The sequence below is a fragment of the Aptenodytes patagonicus genome, chromosome 2 (assembly GCF_965638725.1).
Source record: "Aptenodytes patagonicus chromosome 2, bAptPat1.pri.cur, whole genome shotgun sequence".
Lineage (NCBI taxonomy): Eukaryota > Metazoa > Chordata > Aves > Sphenisciformes > Spheniscidae > Aptenodytes > Aptenodytes patagonicus.
This window is the reverse complement of record NC_134950.1, coordinates 100,491,729-100,514,767: the sequence shown is the minus strand read 5'-3', so window position 1 is coordinate 100,514,767 and position 23,039 is coordinate 100,491,729. Positions and strand designations below refer to the sequence as shown.

Below are 23,039 nucleotides of genomic sequence, written 5' to 3'. Positions count from 1 at the left end.
AGAGTCTGAAGAAAATTATCAGTAGTGAAATCTCTCATGCTGTTCTCATTCTTGAGAAGTGGTAGAAAGCACCCCCACCTTGGGATTTTTTGAGAAATAATATGGAGTAAGATCACTCAAAGAGCAGCATGTGGGGGAACCATGCCAACTACGAAACTGAAGTATTACACTCCATTAAATGGAGCCACCTAGGCGCATCTCTAGTTTGTACACTTCATAGCAGCTTGTCTGGATTTACAGGCTCATGCTCCTGCTGTAGGAGGTCCTGCAAATTCAGTCTCTCCACCACTGCCTCATTTTAATTAAAAATGTAACTGAGCAAACCGTTCTTCCTTCTGCAACTGAAATCTTCCTTCTTTCTCAAGGGCTACAGCTACATCAACCCGGACAGCCTTCTTGGGGGGGAAATTCTCCTAAGTCACAAGGTGGTGCAAAGCCACTGGCAAAGACCTTCTTAACCTACAGGCTGGAAAGCAGGACATGTAGAAGGCAGAGCTATTTCAACTATCAAGAGCACTGCATTGAAAAAACAGTTGGACAGTGCCTCCCCCATTATTTCTCAAATCCACTATCTCACTTCTTTTCAGATAAGTGCACCTGCACTCATTTCTCATAAACTCATTTTTTTAAAAAACAGAGGCCATCTATATTTACAGCAGAATGTAGAATAATAAGTTGCCTAGTCTGCAGCTAATCATGGAGAAAATGAGGAAGGGAAGCTGAAATTTCTTATACCAAGAGAGAATTTACTTAAGCATAAAAAGTGAAACACTAGATCTTATATGTAAAATTTCTTGTAAGTTTATGCTTTTGGTTAATTGTTCCTGTTAGGGAATATAATGTCAAGGGTTTCCAAAACAAAAGATCTTCTTTTAAAATACACAGTCAAAGGCTTTCAGGTATCTGAAAGGTTAATTTAAATGCTTTCTTTGAAAACAATTAATTTACACCATGAACATTTCTTCTCACTCATTCCAAGTATTTTTCCCTATGCCAGACATGCATAACTTTCCCTGGCAAATGTTCTAGCTCTCTCTGTCTCATTTGGTATTTTAACAGATTGGATTGCAAATCTTTTGACCTGACCCTATTATTTTACTAAAATATTTAGTATATGCTACATAACGAGTTATATTTCACCAATAATAAGTGGCAATCATTCAGATATCTTCTATAAAATGCTCAATTTAATATATTTTAATTTGCATTTTTATACCTTCTCCCCTTTTCAATTTGCTCTATTATTTTATTGTTCTGTGAGTCTACTTTCATGCCCTCCAAAACTGCTGCTCTTTTTCCTATTGGCCTAGACATAACATTGTAGGTCAGGCAGCATGAAAGCTATCAAAAATTTGCTGCCTGATTAGGGTTTTTTTGTTGTTGGAAAATAATTATTGACTATCTCCATTCTCTCTTTCACTTTCTTTGCATCCTTCTCTCTGCCTATGTTTTCTTCTCTCAGGCTTCAAGCTGAGACTACGCTCCCTAACATCTTCTAGTTCATTGGAGGTCATTAGCAAACAGCTTCAGAGAAGCTAGACAGCATGTTTTCTCTTTTCATGTTGCTGTATTTCAGTTTCTGATGGGACAGAATCTATTAAGATCTTCTCCTGTACTCTTCTTTTCACATAAGCTCTTTGTTCCTTACGATCTATGGAAAAAAAAAAAGTACACACATTCTGTCTCTTGCTTTCACAGCTGAAAAACAGCAGAGCCACAATTTCAAAGGTAAAGAACACGCTACTGTATACAGATATTGGCATATGTCTTTACATCACCGATGCACACACCCAGACTAGATTCAAATATGTGATCAGATGCAAGTAAATTATAAGCTCTATGTATAATAAAATACATGCAAAAATACAGGTGCAATTGTAATGCATAAAGCCTTGAAAATCTGCCCCACTGTGCACTTTTATAGTTTACTTTCCAAAGTCACCACGTTCTTATTACAAACTTGTTTTAGACCCTGCCAAATTCTAGAGACTGTTCATCAGACCCTTCAAGCCTGCCAACTCCTCCAGATAGCCCTCTGGAATACAAAGCCATCTAAATCTTATAGGTCCTACCCAGAATGAGATTTGGAACTATTTAAATCAACTGCTACCAGCGCATTTTCTTCACAGAGAATGGTATTCCACTGAGGGGTTTTCACATTCAGAATGACAAGCAGGGAAAGTCTTGATAAGGTCAGGAAATAGAAAAATAAACAAAATGGCTTACGAGACTATTAACAAGTGAAATAGTATTGTTCAGAGATACCTATTTTCTGTGGAGGAAATAACCAAAACCCAAAAGATCAAGAGGACGAGGAGGCAGCAGAAAAGGATTCTTGCATACTCTGCAGAAAGAGGTCATTTGTGAAAACAAAAGGAACTTATGAAAGCAGAGAGAAAAAAAAAAATAATTTACTCATTCAATAGTGTTGGCAGAATTTGCATATCCATCCCTGTTTCAGAGGCTTTGAAATTTTGTTTTTCTCCAGCTGTTTCTCTTACCATTTTGGCATGTTTTCTCGTCACACACAGCCACTTAGCTCTCAGACACTCTTGCTAACAGACTGCTGGCATCTTTCAGCTGCTCTCAGGCCTTCCCTTTTAAATCTCCCAGCTGCCTCTCTTACCCCTCATAACATTACTGGCCTACCCATCTTGTGTATTTTTTTAAATCGTTTCCAGCTGCCACATTTGGTGCTCTAGATACTTTCCATTCTCTCCCACAGAATATGGCATTTTGGAGTGTTTCTGTGGGCTGATGGGATGACAGCACATTTCCAAAGCCTCTTTCTGCCCTAATAGGAATCTCATCCAAGTCCTTTCAAGATTTTTGTGCACCAAACTGAAAATTTCCTTTGGCTATTGGTGAATGCTGGGAAGCTGAGAGGAGGAGGAGAGCATGGTGCTTAAATCACCAAGGTGGTAAAAATACAATGATCCATGATCAGATAATCAAATCTCACCTCTTGCTGTTTCACAGATCTCATGTATCTTGCTCTCTGTTCTCTTAAGCACTGCCCAATCTCCCCCACTGTGTGCAAAACCTCTGAAATTTAGAAGAAATTTGAGCTAATTTCAGCTTACAATTTGGAATCACTAGCCCAACAGCATCCCCAATCCATACACTACTCTTGCAGACTGCAGCCTCTGGAACTGACATGGAAAAGACTCTATGTATGTTTAAGAAACATACTTTGGTACATGTGAATCCTTTGACTTTCATGGTCAAGAAAAAAAACTTTATACACAGATTCCTCTTAACAGCGTGACAGTTTAGACACACACCTGGTGGTTATTCTCATGCATTGTTTTGCACTTTAAGAAGCGGGTAATGCTTTCATGTTATGTTGGCTTTGTAAAATTTTGCCCCGAACCTGAATGGTTATAGGAAAATCTAATTGCCATCTAATTAAATGTACTCAAAATTAAATTTTAAAGCTATCGGCCTTCCTTTTTTCCATATTTTGCCAAAAGTAAAATGAAATCTGGCCATGTGAGGCACTTAAAAGTTATGGAATCCTAACTGGGTTTTCTACAAGCTGCCTTTTAACAATGTCACTTGAATAAACATGCTTGAAGGTTCAGAAAATAATAATTAAAAAAACCCCAAAGATCTTATCTGAATATCATCTAAGTTTCTATCTGATTCACCCAGGACTGTTCCTTTTTATTCAAGACCTTTTCTTATCCAGATAGAAGCTTAGATTTACCCGCTGGAGAGGCCTGGGTGAAGAACCTTCTGTGCAACAGGTGCCCACTGTTCACAGATGAGCCAGGACAAAATGTGTTGGCATCCAGCACTTGCTTTGAAATAGGTCACGAACTCAGAAAATCCATTTATAAACATCGCGCCAGGCTGCAGAACGGGGCACATGTTTGGAAGTGCCTGAGAAAGGAACCCTCCTCTACCACTGTGGAGGAAGGCTCCTCTGCTCATCCTCTTCCCTTCTCCTCTCTGAAACTCCTGGCACATGGAGAGGAAAAAGGACTTCTGGATCTGGCTGCTCATTCTAAAATTGTTAGAAGGAGAAAGGAACGGTATCCCGAAGCTTTGAAAAACACCAAAAGGAGCTTGCAGTTTGAGTTTAAGAACCAATTTGGTCACTACAGCGGTCAGGAGAGAAGCGAGCATAGAATTGGCAAGATAAAGTAAAGGAGAGGCTGGAAGAGAGGTTTTAAACAGAACCACAGATATTTTCATACTAATTGAAAACTGTTTCCCTCTCAAAGGGTCTAGTAGCCTTCTTCACAGCGGTGAAATCACTGAAAGCTCTCCAGATACCTTCAAAGAACTTTGGGTCGAGTCTTGTGGTCTTGTCTTCAAATTAGATGGTTTTAATAAAGTGCATTAACAGATCTTTTCAAACACTCCTCAAGTCAGGACAGCCGTGGGATCTTTGCAAGACATGAGATTGTTACCAGACCTAAGAACAAAAATCCCAGGCTCCTTCCCAGTTTGGTTTCTTGTGCTTGCAAAAAGCTTCTCTGATAAAAAGAGAAAGAATTTGCAAGTCAGCTCATGAAATAAAGGAGAATCAAATTCCACAATTAACTAGGCCATCATCTAGCACACGCAGTCCTCCATACCTGCCAAGTACTATCAATACTCTAAAAAGAACCCTATTAATAAGAAATGTTGTTATTTAGAATAGAGTAAGCTGGGGTTGCCTAGTTCCAAAGAAACCAAATATGCTGACCGTGACACAGCACTCTGAACTTTCCACATGAGATCACTAGATATCTTTGACAGTGAGAAATGAGAATGGGATTATATATTCAGTATACAAAATATAGAATCACTTTCTATATCTAGGGTTGCATCAAGTTAATGGCAACAATGGGTTCAAGTACTTTCCCTATTAAAAAAAAAAAAGGACAATAGGATATATGTCCTCCCCTTCCTGCAATGAATTAGACAAGCACTATCTGATGATGCCAAACACTATAATTCTCTGTCTTGTGTTTTACCAGTGCTGAATACTGTAGTCTGGAGCAAAGCAGAACTTGTTTCTAATAGAGAAAATTGAAAGTCATTTCCACAGGCCTAACTTTTCTCTAGAAAAATTAATCCTCTGAATTACTGTCAGAAGGAGCCTCTTTCTGCTGCTTGTAAAAGGATACAAGGGGGATGAGCTCACTTAAGGTAAAGCTTGCTTCTGTAGATTCTTCACCCAGTTTTAGTTTCTTCTATGTAAAAGTTTTTCTGCTGATTTTTTGTTTTTCAAATAGAAATATAAGACAGGGGTTGCCTAGCTTTGCCTCTCTGATTAAAACTGAACTAAATCCTGAAGATAGTTCATAGAGACAATCATAAAAGCAATATAGCAACGCAATAAATTATGAATGTATTGTATCAACAGCAATAATACTCTGCTGCTAACTCACAGAACAATCACTATCAGCTTTAAAGATATAACCTTAACTATGGTATCAAATATTGGCAGTAGGGAATAATAGTGAGCATAGCCTGTGTTTAGATAGACTTGAAACCACTGGAGGAAAATGTTCACGATATATTTCAACTAGTTTCCATTTCAGAAAAATCAAGATGATTTTGCGAAAATTTGCATTTGAAATTATCAATATGTCTATTGTAAAAAATGGCATCTCCAGTAAATAGTTCATTAAAGAAGAAAAAATTGTCTAAGAAGAAATAAAACATGGAAGGAACATATTCCACCACATTTTTCATTGTTGGAAACAAAGTTTTCTCTGGAAAAAATCATTATATCAAAATTCCATAAGTATGTAGTCCATTTAAATGTTCTTTTATGAGGGCACAAGGACCTCCAAGTGCTTGGAGAGAAGGCCTGTATTTTTGTTTTGGTTAATTTTCAAGTCTCATCTTCCAATAAATCTAGTGTCAGCATCTAGTTAACAGAGCTGACACAGCGTGGATACTGCACAACGTTTATATTACATGTGATACATATTTCCACGTAGCTTTTGCAAATGAACATTTGTAACTCTCTAAAAGCCACAGACTGTAAGTCAAGAACAGATGTCGCAGACTTGAATCCCTATCATCGAACACTAAGGTATGAAAGAATGGGAAGAATTAACCAAATATAGTAAACAATTTCACTTAATTGCATATTGAATTTTATCTCACATATGCTATGGAATACCAAACACATAGGTAACACATTCATTTTATGCATACAACACACATTTTTTGCATATTGGTTATCTTCTTTTAATCAACAAATTCTTTTAGTGTTGAGACAAAGTTGCCTGTTTTCACTTACACACACGTAGATGAACACAGTTGTCTAAAAGTCTTTTCTACATAGCCTTTTCCTCAACATTTCTACTGTGTTTTGTTGCACAGTATCAGTTCTGTTTGATCATGTGTGCTCACTGCAGTGTGAATATACGTGCATGCATCTGTGTGTGGACTGAGAGCCAGACAACGTGTGGAATGTAAAAGATGTGTTCGCCAGGTAACTAACACAGGTGTGGTAGCGCAAAACTGCAAACCCAAATGCCTCAGATGACTGTGTGCAGGAGGGGAATTTCAAATAAACTCAGTATCAGTGGGCCAGGTTTTACCCTTGTGTAGCTTTCACTGAGTTTGTCCTGTGACATGCTGTTGTGGCTGTTCTTCAAAAAAAAACCTGCTAGAAAAATACAGACATTTTTTCACATTAAAAAGAGAGGAGCAGATTATACAAGTTCTTTCAAAATACTTGAGCTGGAATATTGCAGTTTTAATGGCCATTTTTACCTGGCCAAGACAGTGGATCAATGCAGAATGTCTGTTTGTTAAACAACTTCTCTTCAGACAAAAGAAGGTAGCAGGCTTTTTATGAATGGCTAGTCATAGCAAATCCATAACTTTTGAAAGATGGGTTATTTAAGAAGTTGTGAAAAAGTGTAAAAAGTTGTGGCATATAAGCAAAATGATTGCTAGAAAGTTTCAGTTCTTCATAAAGCCGTACCAGAGTTTCACAGCTGATCAGGGATCATGCTGTAAAATCCAACATTCCCTCAATTACTGAAACACAGCAATTGTATAAATTTGAGCATTATGTTATGCATCACCACTAGTCTCCCTCCTCTTTTCTGGACAGCACCACAAGTGTACTGTCAGTAGATACAACCCACAGAGACAACCAAATGTTTGCTGCTACAACACACGCATGGAGCTAGTAACGGCCAATCCCATTTCACCCTGCACAACACCAGCCAAAATAGCCAGTGGTGCTGCCAGACTCAAAATATCTCACTATGTCCTTCTCATAATACCAAAGGACAGGAGTCTCACAAATTCAGATCTGTCACCCTTCTGAAACAAATGGAACTTGATGGGAAAAGTATCATAAAACACTGAAGAGCCAGTTGTATCATAAAACCTGATTTGAGTCAATTGAGCCAACTGAATCATAAAACAACTAAACAGCCAACTGACATACAGCTCCCTGCTTTTTTGCCATGGATGAGAACAATCTATCTTTATTCATTACATATATAGCTACTGATATACAGGTTTGATGACAAGTTATTCCTTAGAGCACATAACAAATTCTAGGTGAATATATTGGTGCCAAGCTGCAACACTGCAGAGCTGTCTGAACACAGAACCCACAGCAGTGACAGGTATCACTGGGACTCTCAAGTGCAAGTTATTCTTATAAAGCGCAGTGCAAAGTTCAGCCACTGAGCTTTTGATCCACAGGATTTGGTCTGTGACTCACACAGGAATTTAACGTATTCATACTTTACTCTGCTGTAAGTACCTTGATTGAGGCTTCTGAGGTTAATAAAAAATTAAGAGAGTAACATCTTTTACTCGGATCAGTCCATGATTCATCTATCCCTGTCAGTGCAACCTCAGAGCTCCCACTTTCCAATGCTGTATCTGTGTCCAGCGTCTGAATTCTATGTCTATTAGGGAGTCTGTGTGGGCATGACTGGACAATGACCTGACAATATCCAATATAGAAGCCACTGTCGACTGGCATATATTTTTGCTACCGTAGTCACATAAATAAAGTTTTAAGTCACTAGCAGCATACACATTCCTAGTTTCAGATTATATTTCAGCGAAATATCTGCATGAATGCTGGGTCAGATGTGCAATGGCTATAAATCAGCAGATCTCTGCAGCTTTCTGTACAGGTCTGGAGACCTAGCAGAACTGAGAATCTGTCCTGAAACATTTAATAGGTAAAAATAACTGTTACAGGTTAAGAGACTACTTCTAAAATATTAACAGAAAAATTCACGTAATTGTCTCCAAAGATACATTAGCTGATTAATACTATGCAAAGACACAGTTCTACCCTAAACAGGTACCCTAATCTAAGATGCAAATGAACAGAGATAAAGGAAAGTAGGGGAAAATATGATACCAGAGAGGTTTAATACAATAAAATCTTCAGCTTCTGCAGTCTTTTCAGTATTAATGTCTATTTATCTCACAAAGAGAAGTTTGAAGGAAGAGGATGGGAAGAGCACATATTTGTTCTGGCCCAAATTTAATCTTCAATTAAAACCAAAAAACCCCAAGACACTGTCAAAGCAAAACTGCCACCCCAAGCCACCCCCAACTGTCAAAACATTTCTAGGACTGTTTTAGCTGGTAATGGCCTGTCCAGATTTTGTACCCCCAAAATGCTCCCCTAAAATAAAGGAAATAAACCCCAATGCTTAAAAGCTCTTTGGCATAGGAAATAATGAGGTAGCAATAATGAGGTGGCAGTAATGAGGTTATTTTTTGATCCCAAGCTAATTCAAACCGTTGGAAGATCATTCCCTAATGTACCAAGTAAGTCCCACCCCCCTCAAGTTTGAGAGAACAAAAGAACAAGCAGCATGAAAATGGGAGAGTGAGATTTGTACGGAACCAAAACCTATGAATGAATCTAGGAAATCTGCATTAAAATAATAAAAATTTGGAGATAATGTAGAGGGAGCCACAGGACGAATTTTAAGCACTTTCAATGCTAAGTTTACTTCCATTGTACTGAAATCACTCTCACTTAGTGTGAAACTCCATTCAACACACAAATTGTGCCTGAAACAACAAAAAGCAGTAGCTCGGCCAAGTTTCCTAACAGATCTGCGGATAAGATCGCAAAGCTTTAGTCTACAGGGAAAAGCAGTTGACTTGGCAAGTCTGTCTGTGGCATGCTGACCTTTTTTTCAGAAAAGGTCACCGCAGAGTCAGGCTCCTGAACTTCCCAGGGATTCTGCAGCTCTAAAGCTAGGGATCTTTTAGACTGTAGCATCATGATAGCCTAAAGCAACATGAATTAATAAGCCTTTTTTTTTTTAATTCCCACAAAACCTTTTCAGAAGTCTAGGAGCAATCAGGGGTGGTATCAGTCCAGTTCTTGATGATCAGCAACTGTGACCACTGCTGAAAACCTCAGCAAGAGCACATAAAACCAGCTGCACTTAAGTGAAAGGCTGACGGTTTCTGGGTTTATGTGAGGAGGTCCGATTGTCTGTTGTCTGCTCTGAGCACAATTATGAGAGTTTAGCTTACAGTGCTATCAAGCTGGCCCTTTTTGTTCTATTCAATGCACTTGAAAAGAAGAAGAAGTCAGTGAACTTTTTTTCCCAATTATTTTTAGTGGAAGAAAAGCACACTATACACCTTGGACTGCAGGAATCAAGTTCTAAGCCACTGCAGATTATAAATACATTGATTTGCTAAACAAGTGAATAGAAACCCTTGAGTTCCACAGCAGTTTAAGCAAGAGAATGGCAGACTGAAACAGGTTTAACACTGATACTAGGTTAAATCTCAAATTAGGTGTGCAAAGCCTTTCGGTTTTTCAGGGTGTGGCTCACACATGGAATGATCAAACCAGTTTTTAAAGAGGTAAAAAAAACATAGAGTGATGATTTTAAAGAATCATGGAATAACTCAGAGTTGTAGATGCTATAAGTTATCATATTATTATTAATTCCAAAGGAGCGATAGCTGCTTACGCTGTTGAACTTTGTGATCATTCTTTTGGATGAAACGATTTAAAATTTTCTAAAAAGTGCATTTATTTTATATAGTTTATATATTTTATATATTTATCTTTGGTTTCATTATTTTAAGGTACATCATATAAATGGTTTAAATAAGGCAGAAGAAACCGCAGGACCCTCTTGCCGAAATGAAAAATAATTTTGGAAAAAAAAATTTAGGGGTGGTAGACTAGATTATCTCAAGAGGTCCCCTCCAACATGAACAATTCTGTGATTCTCTGATAGATTTTTATATATATTATATGTTATATACCATATGATATATACCACATATTATATCATATCTACCACACATTATATAATTATTATACACTGTATATATCTATTCTATATACCATATAAATAAAATTAAAGAAAAGCTAATCTGATTATTTTCTTTAAATAAAGTTACAAAATAAAAAAGTATTAGCAAAGAAAAATACTAAGAGAGAAAAAGGGATATTTCTATGTTCTTGATCAGGTATTTTAATGGCACACTCTCCCGTTCAATGTGTATAACGACAACAGAGAAGAAACTATTACGACTAGTAGTACTGGCATTCCTTATACAAACTAGATCACTCCTATGTGTATATATATAACATGACAAACCAGTCCTAATACAATACTGATTCATTTGTACTTATCCTTCTGCACGCAATCACGCCTTCCCAGCTATTCTGAAGTTCATGAAGGGGGGCTGGAAGTGCATTCCTAGCATCCAAAGACTTTAAAAAGGAAAAGAAAGACTGTGATTGCTTTTCAACCAAGTATTAACACCAGGCAGAATCTACCGCTGCTGTACAGACACTGAGTAATCATGCCCTGTGCAGGTGGAGCGTGGGAGATGAAATCCACAGTCACTGAGGTTGCTGTGCAAGACACACACACGCGCGCGCACACGCACGCACGCATGCATGCATGCACATGCATATGCGCACACACACACACACGCACACCCAACCCTCCCCAGCAGCTGCTACTGCTGTTCCCGTCAATAGCCCCAACATCTGAAGGAGACAAGCTTTCTTCAAAGGTGAGCTGATTCAGCTGCACAAAGGTTTAAGGACATTTTTACTGACATTTTTGCTAATTATTTGCTGAATTACAGCTACCTCCTATTAAATAAAGGTAACATCTCAGTTGACTTCAGCTGGAACAGGAGTGGACCCCTAAGGACTGCCACCTGCTCTTTCAAATCAATGGCTAAACTTGTGTTGACTTCAATCATCCTGGAACAAACAGACCTTTAAACCTAAGCCTCTCCCTCAAACAGAACTGGACTCAAATCAGCAGGTGTTTTGCTCAGAAAGGCTCCTGTATGAACTTGCAATTGCTAAAAACAGCCCCAGGACACATATAGATGCATACTGGCACTGCGCATCTTCTATTTAGTGTCTGTACTGAAATGTACTGTTGTAAGAGACCTAAACACCTCTGAGGATCTGAGCCTTTGCTCGGTCATCCTCTTCCTGGTCAGTATTAGGAAACATGAATATGTATGTGTATTTTTACTCATACATGAAACTAATTGTTCTAATGCTTGTTATTTGTTGGCATCCAGCCAACAGTCAGAAACGTGACATGGTAACTTTGAATCTAGGTGTGGTTGTACTCCTGAATATGAATATTTGCATTTCAGAAAATGAAGACATTAAAAAGGTTGTGATTAATGGCCTAGAACTGACATCCAAAACGACAACAGGAGAGTGGACGAAGGTAGTAACAAATGTCAAAATCACTAGTAAAAGCAAACAAATAATAGTCCCTTCTGTTCTGCTTTTATTAATTGAACAGTAAATGACCATACAAGACATACAACCTTTTGGCTGGGGACCTGTATCACACAAAAATCAGGACAACCAATGAACAAATCAACCTCGAACATCAGGTTCTCTACCAAATTTGTTCAGTAACACTAAACAAAAAGGGGTTAAGGAAGATGTGCTATGAATACCATGAGGATTCCTGGGAGGGCTACACTTCAGGAACATTTCAACTTCTTAAACATTATCACATTAACACTTGTGAACCCTTATAAATACTGATGGATGATTCGGGAAGAGGGGATTATATGTGTTGCTCACCACAACTGATGATGTAGATCAGCCTATGGTTCCAAGAATGCTAATGTGGGGACGCTCTTCTCTTCTGTTTCCCCAAAAGATTTCACTCCATTGTTCCTCTAACACATTTTATTTTCCTTTTATTAAGTGCTATACAAAAGAACTCTCAACAATTCATTCCTCGCTGCTGATGAAATGCAACCTCTGAGGTCCCCCGATGTAACCCCTAACTGCTTATCATTACGGTACGTACACAGGAGATCACAGAAGCCACAGACAAACCACTCAACCATGCCGAGGCAACCAAAAGGTAAGCAAAACAGGTTTGGCTGATTATTACAGGCTGAATGAAGCTGGTGGCTGCAAGACGCTTACATTTCAGGATTGGTCAGCTCATCTATGCTGTGGCACAGATGTGTGCCTTTAATACTGGTTTGACTTTGTAAATACATTCTTCATGGCGATACACAACTATTAGGGTTATTACCATTTAATGTTTTCTAAACACCACAAGATACACAGCTTTGAAACAACACTTTATAGGAGCTGCAATGCCTGATTCTATCTTCTACTGGGAAAATGAGTTGGAGCTGCTTACAACAAAGATCTGGAAATATCCCCACTCAGCAGCTGGGCTGTAGAGGCAGATGACCTCCTATCAATCAGAGGGACAAGATGGAGCTGAACCTCACTGGGATGCTGAAAGGTCTCTCGCTAATCTGACATGTACATCAAATTTATAACAGTAATCTAATGGAAGACCTCACAAGTGCTTGTGGGCCACAGATTCTCTATTGTCCTGGTTTTGGCAGGGATAGAGTTAATTTCCTTCCTAGTAGCTGGTACAGTGCTGTGTTTTGGATTTAGGGTGAGAACAATGTTGATAACACACCAATGTTTTAGTTGTTGCTAAGTCGTGCTTACACTAGTCAAGGACTTTTCAGCTTCCCGTGCTCTACTGACTGAGAAGGCTGGAGGTGCACAAGAAGCTGGGAGGGGGCACAGCCAGGACAGCTGACCCAAACTGGCCACAGGGACATTCCATACCATGTGACGTCATGCTCAGTACATAAACTGGGGAAAGCTGGCTGGGGGGGGCTGCTGCTCGGGGACTGGCTGGGCATTGGTCTGCGGGTGGTGAGCAATTGCATTGTGCATCACTTGCTTTGTATATTATTATTATCATTATTACATTATTATTGTTATTGCTATTATTATTTTATTTCAATTATTAAACTGTTTTTATCTCAACCCATGAGTTTTTCTCACATCCACTTTTCCAATTCTCTCCCCCATCCCACTGGGGGGGAGGGGAGTGAGCGAGCAGCTGTATGGCGCTTAGTTGCCGACTGACTGAGGTTAAACCACAACATCTATGAAGGTGCTTCTGGGTTCTTGCCTTTCCATCTAAAATATTTATATTTTAACCTAATAGAATACACAGGAATTTGGATAAAAAGCTCTTTTATCAACTATTAGTTGGTTGTTTCACAAATATTATAAATTGCATTGTATTTACTGTTGAATTTATATTGTACTCTAAGCATTTCTGTCCTTCAAATCCTACATATATTGTCAGCCATATTAGCTCAAGGCCAAATATCAAATCTTCATCATATTTCTCTCTTATGCTCCTTTTTTCATCCTCTGTCATAAGTCAGTTACATTAGTGGAAATCTGCATACAACCAATAGTGTTGCTTCAGAGGTACTGATATAACTGAACCAGAATCTAAACTGAAGTTCTTATTTATACCAACACTTTATATATTTTTAATGTTCATGGTCTAATTCATAAATCGGCCTTAGAGTGTTGTTTTCCTTTCTTTTCCTTTATGAAGATACGAGAATGGCACATTTGATGGGGGATTAAAAGAGAACTCCAAGATGAATTATTCAGGAGAGCAAACAATATTCTTTTCCAAAGAAAATGATAGCTTTTAGAAATACAGTGCAGTATGTACAGAGCCTGTGTAAATACAGGAAAGCAAGAAAATAAGAATGAAGCAAACAACTAGTTTTGAAACAAAAAGATTATTTCTGATACCTAAATCATTGGCCTACATTTATTCATGTGAAACATCAATCCAGAATGTAGGGTGAAGTGCTGACCCTGTTAGTCAGTGACAAAATGCTCATTGACTTGAGGAGAACCAGGATTTCTTCCCATCAGTGTGAAATATTTACAGTTCCTTCAAATCCATTTTAGGCATTAAATTTAAATATATTTTGTTCCTTTTCTTTGTTTCCTCCTTCCCTTTTTGGGAAAAAAAAATAGGAAGACAGGAAGATAATCTGGCTACTCCAGTACTTGGCTTGATTTATCCTAAAACCTTTTTTGGCTTTATACTTACAAGGTTCTTTCTTATAAAAGAACAAACCCTTCTTTACTCAACAGAGGAAATCCTTCTGCCACAGCTGTATGGGAAAAACATGTATTGAGAAGAACAGATTTCAGAAAGGGGGGCTGGTCTTAAAAAGCTCTCAGAATATTGCGAAATAAAAGGATGCCACTCCATTTGCCATGGAGAATATGAAAGGTAGAGCAAATGACTGTGCTAGGCTCTGTGCTGCTGTGCCTGATCAGCTCCTTATATCTAATCTAGGTAGTCATCATTTGTAAAATAGTAATTTAGGCTGACAAAACTGCATATTAATATAAGTAATGTACTGTACCTAGGGATCCTTGCCAGCAGTCTCATTTTGCAGGAGGATATAAAACTGAGATATCCTCACTCTTCAAGTCCTTCGTTGAGGGAGAGGTTGAAGAAGCAGAAGAAAATTCACACTGCTGTCGCCCCTGGCATTCCAGTTCTGTATTGGAAAAGCATAAATCACCTCAGTATCTTTCAAGAACTAAGTAAAAGATTTCAAAGACTCACATTCAAAACGTGTGGTCTTTCCCCCTCTATTCTATATTAGGGTAGTAAGTGTATTTACAGAAGATATCTGTCAATAGCTAAGTGGGTCCTTACAGGATGAGCCCAAGCATGGTGAATATTGCAAGCTAAACGTCTTTATTTTCTGCCTGAGTGAACTGTTCTAACAGGGACTGAGTGCTTATCTTGCCTTCCACCACACCTCACCCATCCAGCGCAAAGGAGCTTGGAGGTGGACAAAAACAGCTAGGTACAGCATCAGCAGAAGCGGGTAGCAAATGTCACCCAGTAGCAAATTAACTGTTGTGAACAAACAGAGGAATTCTGTCTCTAAGGGGGTTTCTTTGACTTACTTGGTCTGCAATGACTGAATTGGGGTCATGCTACTTATGAACCACTGTCTGAGTAAGGGCACAGTCTAGTTAAGTGCTTGGAACAACACTAAATATGTAACTGTTAGAATACACATTGGTTGTCTGCCCACATTGCTATTTGATTATATTCTACAAAGTGTTCTCTCTGTAAAAAATTATGTCACCAAGTTATCAATTCATATGATTTTACCACAAATCTTGCACAATTTGGTGTCTTCCTTAAAGCACCATTTCCTAGAATTGGGTGATTGTGTAATTATTTCAAACAAAAATTAAGTTTCTAGCCCAGTGGGTTGTATAGTAAACCTTGAATTCATTCCTTGATTATTCCCCAAAATCTCAGAAATAGCAACAAAAAGAATCTCAAATATCCCAAGCTTTTTAGGAAAAAAAAAATCGTATTTTCTGTGTGTCTGGATTTTTCAGCACTTCTGCTGCACCAACTGCCTGAGCTTTCCTACGCAACAAGAACATTGATCTCAGGAAATCATTACTAAGTTGTCCCAGGAAAAAGTTTAGAGCTGACTCTGTGCTTTCTGCCTCTAGGGGCTGGAATAAATATTTGCAATCTAGATTTACTGGGAAAAAAGTAAGCCATGGCAGAACTTCCTCAGCAATAAGGAGAAATGGCTCTTACAGAACACTAGATGAGGGGTTTTAACCATTGGTAGCATAGTACATGAAGAGGACTGATGCATTTTACTGATGATGTAGACGCAGCAAGCCTTGACAAGCTCTGATCATGACATTGATGCCATCATACACATGGTGGTGAAAGAAACAGCAGCAGACACCAAAGAAAAGAATGTCATCTAGTAAGAGAAAACTGCAGCCTCAAGAAAACAGATTAAAACACCAGACTTTCATGCCTGACCCATTCACGCATTCTGAAGGTGACTGAAGCTCCTAAGGATGCTGGAACATTTTGAATGAGTCAAAGAAGCTGTGGCATGAAGAAGACCACAAATAATTTTTAGTCGTTTTTGACTTTTGGCAGTATTTGGGTACGCTTGCATTTTCCTCAGACACAGCTGGATTACAAAGCACTGACAATGACAAGGTCAAGAGCACAGACATTTAACCAGCTGCAATTATCCTACTAAGATGCTTCACAGCTCACATCTGGGGCTGGAACGGTGGCCCAGCATCACGGTAAAGCTGTCCTGAAACTCTGTCAAAGCAAAACTGTATATTCAACTACTACTGGAAGCAGTATCTCACTTTGTTTAGTTGCACTGATGCGTAACTTGACGACACTGCTAGTCTTTTAATGGATCACCTGGTAACTTGAGGACACTGCTAGTCTCTTAATGGATCGCCTGCAGCCTAGATTGAAAGAAAGATCAAAACGGAACTAAGAAGCTCAAACAGAAACGCTAACGCTTCTAAAACAGGAAAACTAACATTGACCAATGAGTAAGACTTCATCATTCCTTCTGACTACTGCTTCCATAGGTTTCATACATAGCAAAAGAGTAGTTCAAGATGACATGATAACATTACACTCACACACTTGAAAATTTTGCTTTCCTTCTCTGATTCTCAGTTAAATCATCCTCACTAAAAGTTCCTTGCAAATTTCTGACTGTAATTAAATGAAAAACATGAAACGTCACTCGAAATGTGTATCAAAACCCAGTACTGTATAAAACAGGATTTTTAGCAAAAATACAACAGAAGCCTGTATCTAATGATAATAAATAGATAGGGCAATGTAAATACTTAGCAGAACTGGGGCCCAAGCCTACAAAATCCACCGAGTAGCTTTCCCAAAAGAACAGCTCCACAGAACTGAATTAAACCACGAAACTACCATTAGTAAAAGTAGTCACAAAGATTAGTATTTGTGAGATCAGGACATTTTCCCCTTGGATTCAGCAAAGCCCTTAAACATATACTGAATTATAAACAAGTGAGTAATTCCATCCCTGTGCGACAAGCTGCTTAAATACAACTGGAATGCCTAAGTGCTCTGCTACACAGGGATGCCATTACTCACATACTTAATGATAAGCACGTGCTTATTATTTAACTTTTTATGTTGCCATGCCTAAAGAGAAGCATACAACTAATTAATGTACAATTATGAAAGAGAGTCCACACCCCCAGAGCTTACTGCATAAAAGAGAATACAGAGACAAGAGAAAAAAGCAGTTGAGTGACATCTGTGAAACTAAATGTAATTTGAATCTGCCTTAATCTTATTTTACAGGTGATCAGATTGAATGATGACAGATTCAGCCTTATTTCACACTGGTTTGAAAGAGGAGAAATAGCCCACTTCTTTGGCAGAATCTTCCCTTTTTTTCCTGCGTGTCTTGACACTTGATCTGTACAAGATGATACCCACAAAGCGCCCTTCACAGATCCATTTAGTTAATTAGCTATATGCTGTTTTTCAAATGCTGTAGACTAAACAGCAGATTTGGTAAGCAAAAGGCATCTTGACATGCCCTGAATGCACTCCAATATTATTTAAGCAGATCCAGCAGGTCACACTATGAAGATTTTCACATGGTATTCCAATTTATTTTGACATCAATAAGTGCTTGTGCAATTTTAATTAATATTAATATTTTCTGCATTGCCCCAGCAAAGATAGACTTCATGAAATCAAGGAAATGAGCGACAACATCTGTGGTTTTCTCCAAACTCATCTATGAATCATTTAGATGCAACTTGTAACAATAGGGAAATTTTACAATCATACACATTTAAAGTCCATTTTCAACAAATACTAGGAAGGTAAGCATTAACATTTTCAACAGTCGTCTTCTGTAAAAAAACATGTATGCAAATAAAAGATGCACCAGTATTTTCTTCTAAGTAGGTTACAATGCTGTCATTCCATAGAGATTTTGACAGCCTATCTCTACAGCCTCTGACGTGTACTTTGGGATCCCTGCACAACTTTAGAAATACATTCTTCTATAAAAGGGAATAAAGCATACCAGCCTTGGCACAGATTGTCTGCAGCAGCAAAGCCAAAAAGTAAAATGAAAAAAAATTATAAAGTTATATTAAATGGCATACACTGCGCTCCACGAGCTACTACGTTTTAATTGGGTAACTTCCCACAAGAGGGCTATTACTGCACTTCTTGCATAAGAAGAGCTCCTCATAATTTCAGGAGGACTATAGCATAAATTAGAATTATAAGGGTTTTTTGAATGTTGTGATCCTGAACTTGGTGATCCTGTCCCCATTAAAAAAAGTATACAAATAAAAACTTACAGCTTTTAATGTGGCAGTTGCTGGCATCAATGTACTTTCTGCATATAAATCTAAGCCAATATATGAATGCATTGTTAGACTGAGGGCAAAGGACTCGGCCCCAAAGTCTGATCTTCCAGTCGTTCCTTGCTCAGTGTTTCACTTGATGCCAACACCAAGCATTTTCAAAACCTATTTTTTATTGCTGTCCAAGCCTTCTTTTTCCTTGATGGGATGAAACAATAACATGTTATCTAGTCAATATTTTTGCACATACAATATTTTGCAAAGTCCAAAATTTGCACTTCTCTCATTCCTTTCTTCTCTTTAGGGGGCTGTTGCTCGGCCTGAGTTAGTAATTACAAAGTTCTTTATAGAACTGCCTTTTAAGATTACCTTTATTTATATAGAAACTGCAAGGCTCTCTTCTCTAATGTTTTCAGGTGCTGCATCGCCTGAGAAAAAGAGGCCGAGGGGAGTCCTTATCGCTCTCTACAACTACCTGAAAGGAGGTTGTAGCGAGGTGGGTGTCGGTCTCTTTTCCCAAGTAACTAGCGATAGGATGAGAGGAAATGGCCTCAGGTTGCGCCAAGGAAGATTTAGATTGGATATTAGGAAAAATTTCTTCACCGAAAGGGTTGTCAAGCATTGGAACAGGCTGCCCAGGGAAGTAGTTGAGTCACTATCCCTGGAGGTATTTAAAAGAGGTGTTGACGTGGTGCTTAGGGACATGGTTTAGTGGTGGACTTGGCAGTGCCAGGTTAACGGTTGGACTCGATGATCTTAAAGGTCTTTTCCAACCTAAACGATTCTATGATTCTATGATCTTACATCTTTGCTTGCCCCTGGGTTTCCTCTGTATTACGAGGTCACTTTACAATTACTGAATCTTCCTTTTTTCCCTTCTTACTAAATTTATTACTTCTTGTTATTCCCTTTACCTTAGTCTTAGCCTTTTAAGTTTGCCAACATTCTCCTGGAAAATAAAAAAAAGAACTTATTTGTTTTGTGAAGAAAACACTAGAAGTTGGGAGTGAAGATGTGTTATAGGGAACTTGTTTTAGATATGTAGGGCATCTGCCAGTTTGGTAGCCTCAGAAGACTTTCCATGGAAAGGAAATGCCCAATGGTTTTTCCCTCTTTTCCGCGTGCCTGTGATGTAAAAGGATGATGTGGAGTGCTTGACTGTGCTCCTACAGTAAGAGCTTGTAAACTTTTCGTAAGTTAACTACATTACATTTTTCTCAAATTAAATTGACATTCTACAGGAATTCAACTGCATTTATCATCCTAAACTTTCCACTTATCATCCTGACACTGCACAGGTGTTGGATTTTTTTTTTCTCTCTGAGATGTATGGAATATGGACCTTGAACTTTAATCTAAATGTAGTAGTTTCACAGTTTCTTAATCCTCTTGCATTTTCTTTCCAGAAAGAGATCTTCTGGGTTTGTTCCTTGCTTCTCTTAAGCAGTTTCTGTGTTCTGTGCATTTTTGCAATCAGGACTTCAATTCCAGACTACCTTTTTCCCTTTTGGAAGATCTGGCAAGACCCTCTGGTTTAAAACCTGTGCTGTTCTGTTGATTTCATCTGGCTGTTTATACATGCCAAGGAGAAGTAGTTCTTTTCACTGCGTACAGGAAGCTGCGGCACTGATTTTTTGCAATTTCCGATGCCAATTACATTGTCTGCACTAGTGAGTTTGGATCCCAGACTGATCCTTGCAGTCAGCTTGCTTTTCCTTAATGCTGTCGTTAGGCATGTGAGGTCTGTGAGCGGCTGTTAACTATGGCATCCTTGTTAAAATATGATTTTCCTCAGCCCCCATTTAACTGCTGCACAATTAAAACAAATTCTTGTGTTCCATATTTTATAGTGGTGTCGTCAAACCATCAGAAATGAAACACAAAGTCTTCTAAAATAAGCTATATGATAGGGAAAAGTGCTACTGATTTTCGCACAACCACATAGTTGACTTGAAAAATATATGTGGTCTTTTTTATTATCACTAACTAATGAATTATTTTTCCATTCAAGAGCAAACTGCTCCTTTAAAGGCTGTGAATTCATGGTCTTCTCCCAAGACTTCTGTGCAGAAAGCCACCTCATTTGATACTTGGAGGAGCAGCAGATTTCAGGTGGACGATCAGATGCTCCTTGGGACCATGTGGTGACGAACACCATATAATTGCAAAACACCCATGCTCCCATTTGGCCAGGGGTATGGACTAGCGTGAAGCCCGCAGAGCCTGACAAACGAGGCCTAGGCACGAGGGTTTGCCTACTGGGAGAAGTCCTGATTTCGTGGCCGTACCGAATGAAGGCAGTAACCCCACTGTGGGCCCAGCTATAGCAGTTGTTGGGCTGGTACAGTTTAGTCTGGCTCAGAGTAGACAATGAACTATCTTGGTGTACGTGAGGCTGCCCTCAGCCTCCCCTGCCATGTGAGGGGTCTGCCGGTTTCCACACTGGCCCCGCTCTCCTTTCCCAGCATGGGCTGGCCTGTGTGGCTTGGGGTGCTCGCTTCCCACTCACCCGAGCTGTGCCCGATGGACAAGCAGGGCTGCCACGCCTGCGGCCGTGGGTGCCCCTACCCTGGGTGCCCGCACTCTCCTCCTGCTCCTCCGTGATGCTCCACCACTGCCATTTCCTCTCAGGCTCCGAGCCGCCGCACTGCCGCCGAGAGACACCTCTCCCTCTCCCTCTCTCTCCATTTTCACACTCCACCCACTTTTTGCTTTCTTTCTCCATCTCTGCCACCGTCTCTCTCTCTTTCTGGACTTGTCTTTATTTGGCACTCCCGGAAGCTCCTGGGCATTTCTCTCACTGCCTGCCCGGGCAGCTGATGTGACTGACTGACACCGGCTCCCGCTGAGGAGGAGGAGGAGGAGAAGGAGGAGGAGGAGGAGGAAGGAGAGCAGCGGCGAAGCGAGGCGAGGGAGGGGGGAGCGAGTGAGTGACCGGCCACGGATTTTCATTGCAGAGAGGAGGGGAAAAAAAAAGGCTACACGGGTCATCAAAACAGGTAACTCAAGAGCAGGCAGCGGCGGGAGGGGCGGGATGCGGGGAGCGGCCCGACCCCCCCCGGCCGCGGGCAGGCTGGGGCGGGCCCGGCGCGGTCGGGGCCGTGGGTGCGTTCCCGCCGGCGGTGGCGCGGAGGGGCCCGGCCGCGGCGGCGGCGGCAGCGGACATCTTGGGGAGGGGGGGTGGCGATGAGGGGACGTCTTCGGGCTCGGGCCGGGGGCTGCAGCGTAATTCGTTGAGCGGGCAGTGCCCTGGGCGCTATCTGGGTCAGGGCCCCGCGGTCGCGGCCGTGCTGGCGGCCCGTACCCCGGTCTGCCCCTCAACTTCCCTCCTGTCACCTGCGCCGGGCTGCGCACGAAAAGCCTCCCCATCCCCCCCGGGTGATAAGTGCAAAGAGCCGCGGGGAGGAATTAATCGGAGGGGGGGGGAAACCCGAGCAAAATACCACAGCAGATGAGGGATCCTCTTTGGGGCTGTACCCGGACCTCCTCCGCCAAGCCCGTGGTCAGCGCCGGCGGCAGCCGTGAATGACTCCCGGGGGGTGCTTTCGGCTGTGCCCCAGCCCCCACCCCGGATCCCGGCAGCCCAGCTTTCCGACAGGTTATCAAAAATGCCCTCCGCTTGTTTATGCAGACCTGACTCTCTCAAGCGATGCCAGTCTTGAACTCTCTTAATCAGCGTAAGATGATCTAATTTTGAGGGAGGCAGCTGTAGTGCTTGCTGGTGGGTAGCTGGGCTCCGAGTCCTTGGTTCCTCCAGCGCTTGGAGCCAGAGGTATGTGGTGGGGGTGACTGAATAGCCTACAGGTTTAGCCCAGAGAAAAGGGTTAAACAGCATCTTAGGGTGAGAGAGCTGAAGACTGAATATATACCTTTATATAAAAATATGTAAGGGATTCTGCAAATACAGACGACGTTTAGAGGGGGCAGGAGGAAGGCAGAAATGAAGAACTGTGAAGCTGAGATGCTGCATTTTGCAATAACTTGACATCTGAAAGGAGTACTCCCCCAGAGACGCAGCCAGCACAAAGCCGAGGAGAACTTGTCATGACCCCACCTAAAAATGTGAAATCTGTCCTTTGCTTCGAGGGTTGCTATAGATCTGTATCTTAGCATTACAGGATAAACAGCGAGGATTTTTATCAAGTAAAATTCAGATTTCATAACGCGTAGGGGCAGTCTTAAAAACAAAGACCATCTGGGGAAGAAGGCTTTCTTTATATGCATTATCTAAATGTGGTTGTTTTCCAATGATGGAAAATGTTTTCAGAAAAAAACCTACACAGAGGCCAGTCCATTAGGAAATAGTTGGAAGGAGTCTGTTTAGCGGGGGGGGGGGGGCAGGGTGGGATCAATACTGCAAATTTTTATTAATTTATTTCTCAGCCAGGTGAAAGTGGCAATGGTTCATGGACTACCATGTTTCATTGTTGTGTGAAACTATAGGCAGGAAACTAGTCCTACTTCAGAAATGTAACTTTAAAAATTATTTAGAATAGCAAAGTGGTAGATAGAA

At 40.3% G+C, this 23,039-nt stretch overlaps 1 protein-coding gene and 1 long non-coding RNA gene across 3 annotated transcripts in view; one reads left to right on the top strand and one right to left on the bottom strand.

Moving 5' to 3' along the window:
* Positions 1-1,122: 1,122 nt before the first annotated feature.
* LOC143156705 (uncharacterized) lies at positions 1,123-22,313 on the bottom strand. Of its 2 annotated transcripts, none has more exons than XR_012994671.1 (3): positions 22,160-22,313; positions 14,710-14,847; positions 1,123-1,651 (listed from the first exon to the last, which is right to left on the bottom strand). It is a non-coding gene; the product is annotated as an uncharacterized LOC143156705 (long non-coding RNA). The 2 variants fall into 2 exon arrangements; XR_012994670.1 differs by lacking the exon at positions 22,160-22,313 and adding an exon at positions 21,970-22,060.
* Positions 21,145-23,039, top strand: part of CAP2 (cyclase associated actin cytoskeleton regulatory protein 2) — a 69,483-nt gene continuing 67,588 nt past the window's right edge. The window contains exon 1 of the mRNA XM_076330575.1: positions 21,145-21,525. The gene's annotated coding sequence lies outside the window, so the exon portion shown is untranslated. The remainder of the gene's footprint in view (positions 21,526-23,039) is intronic.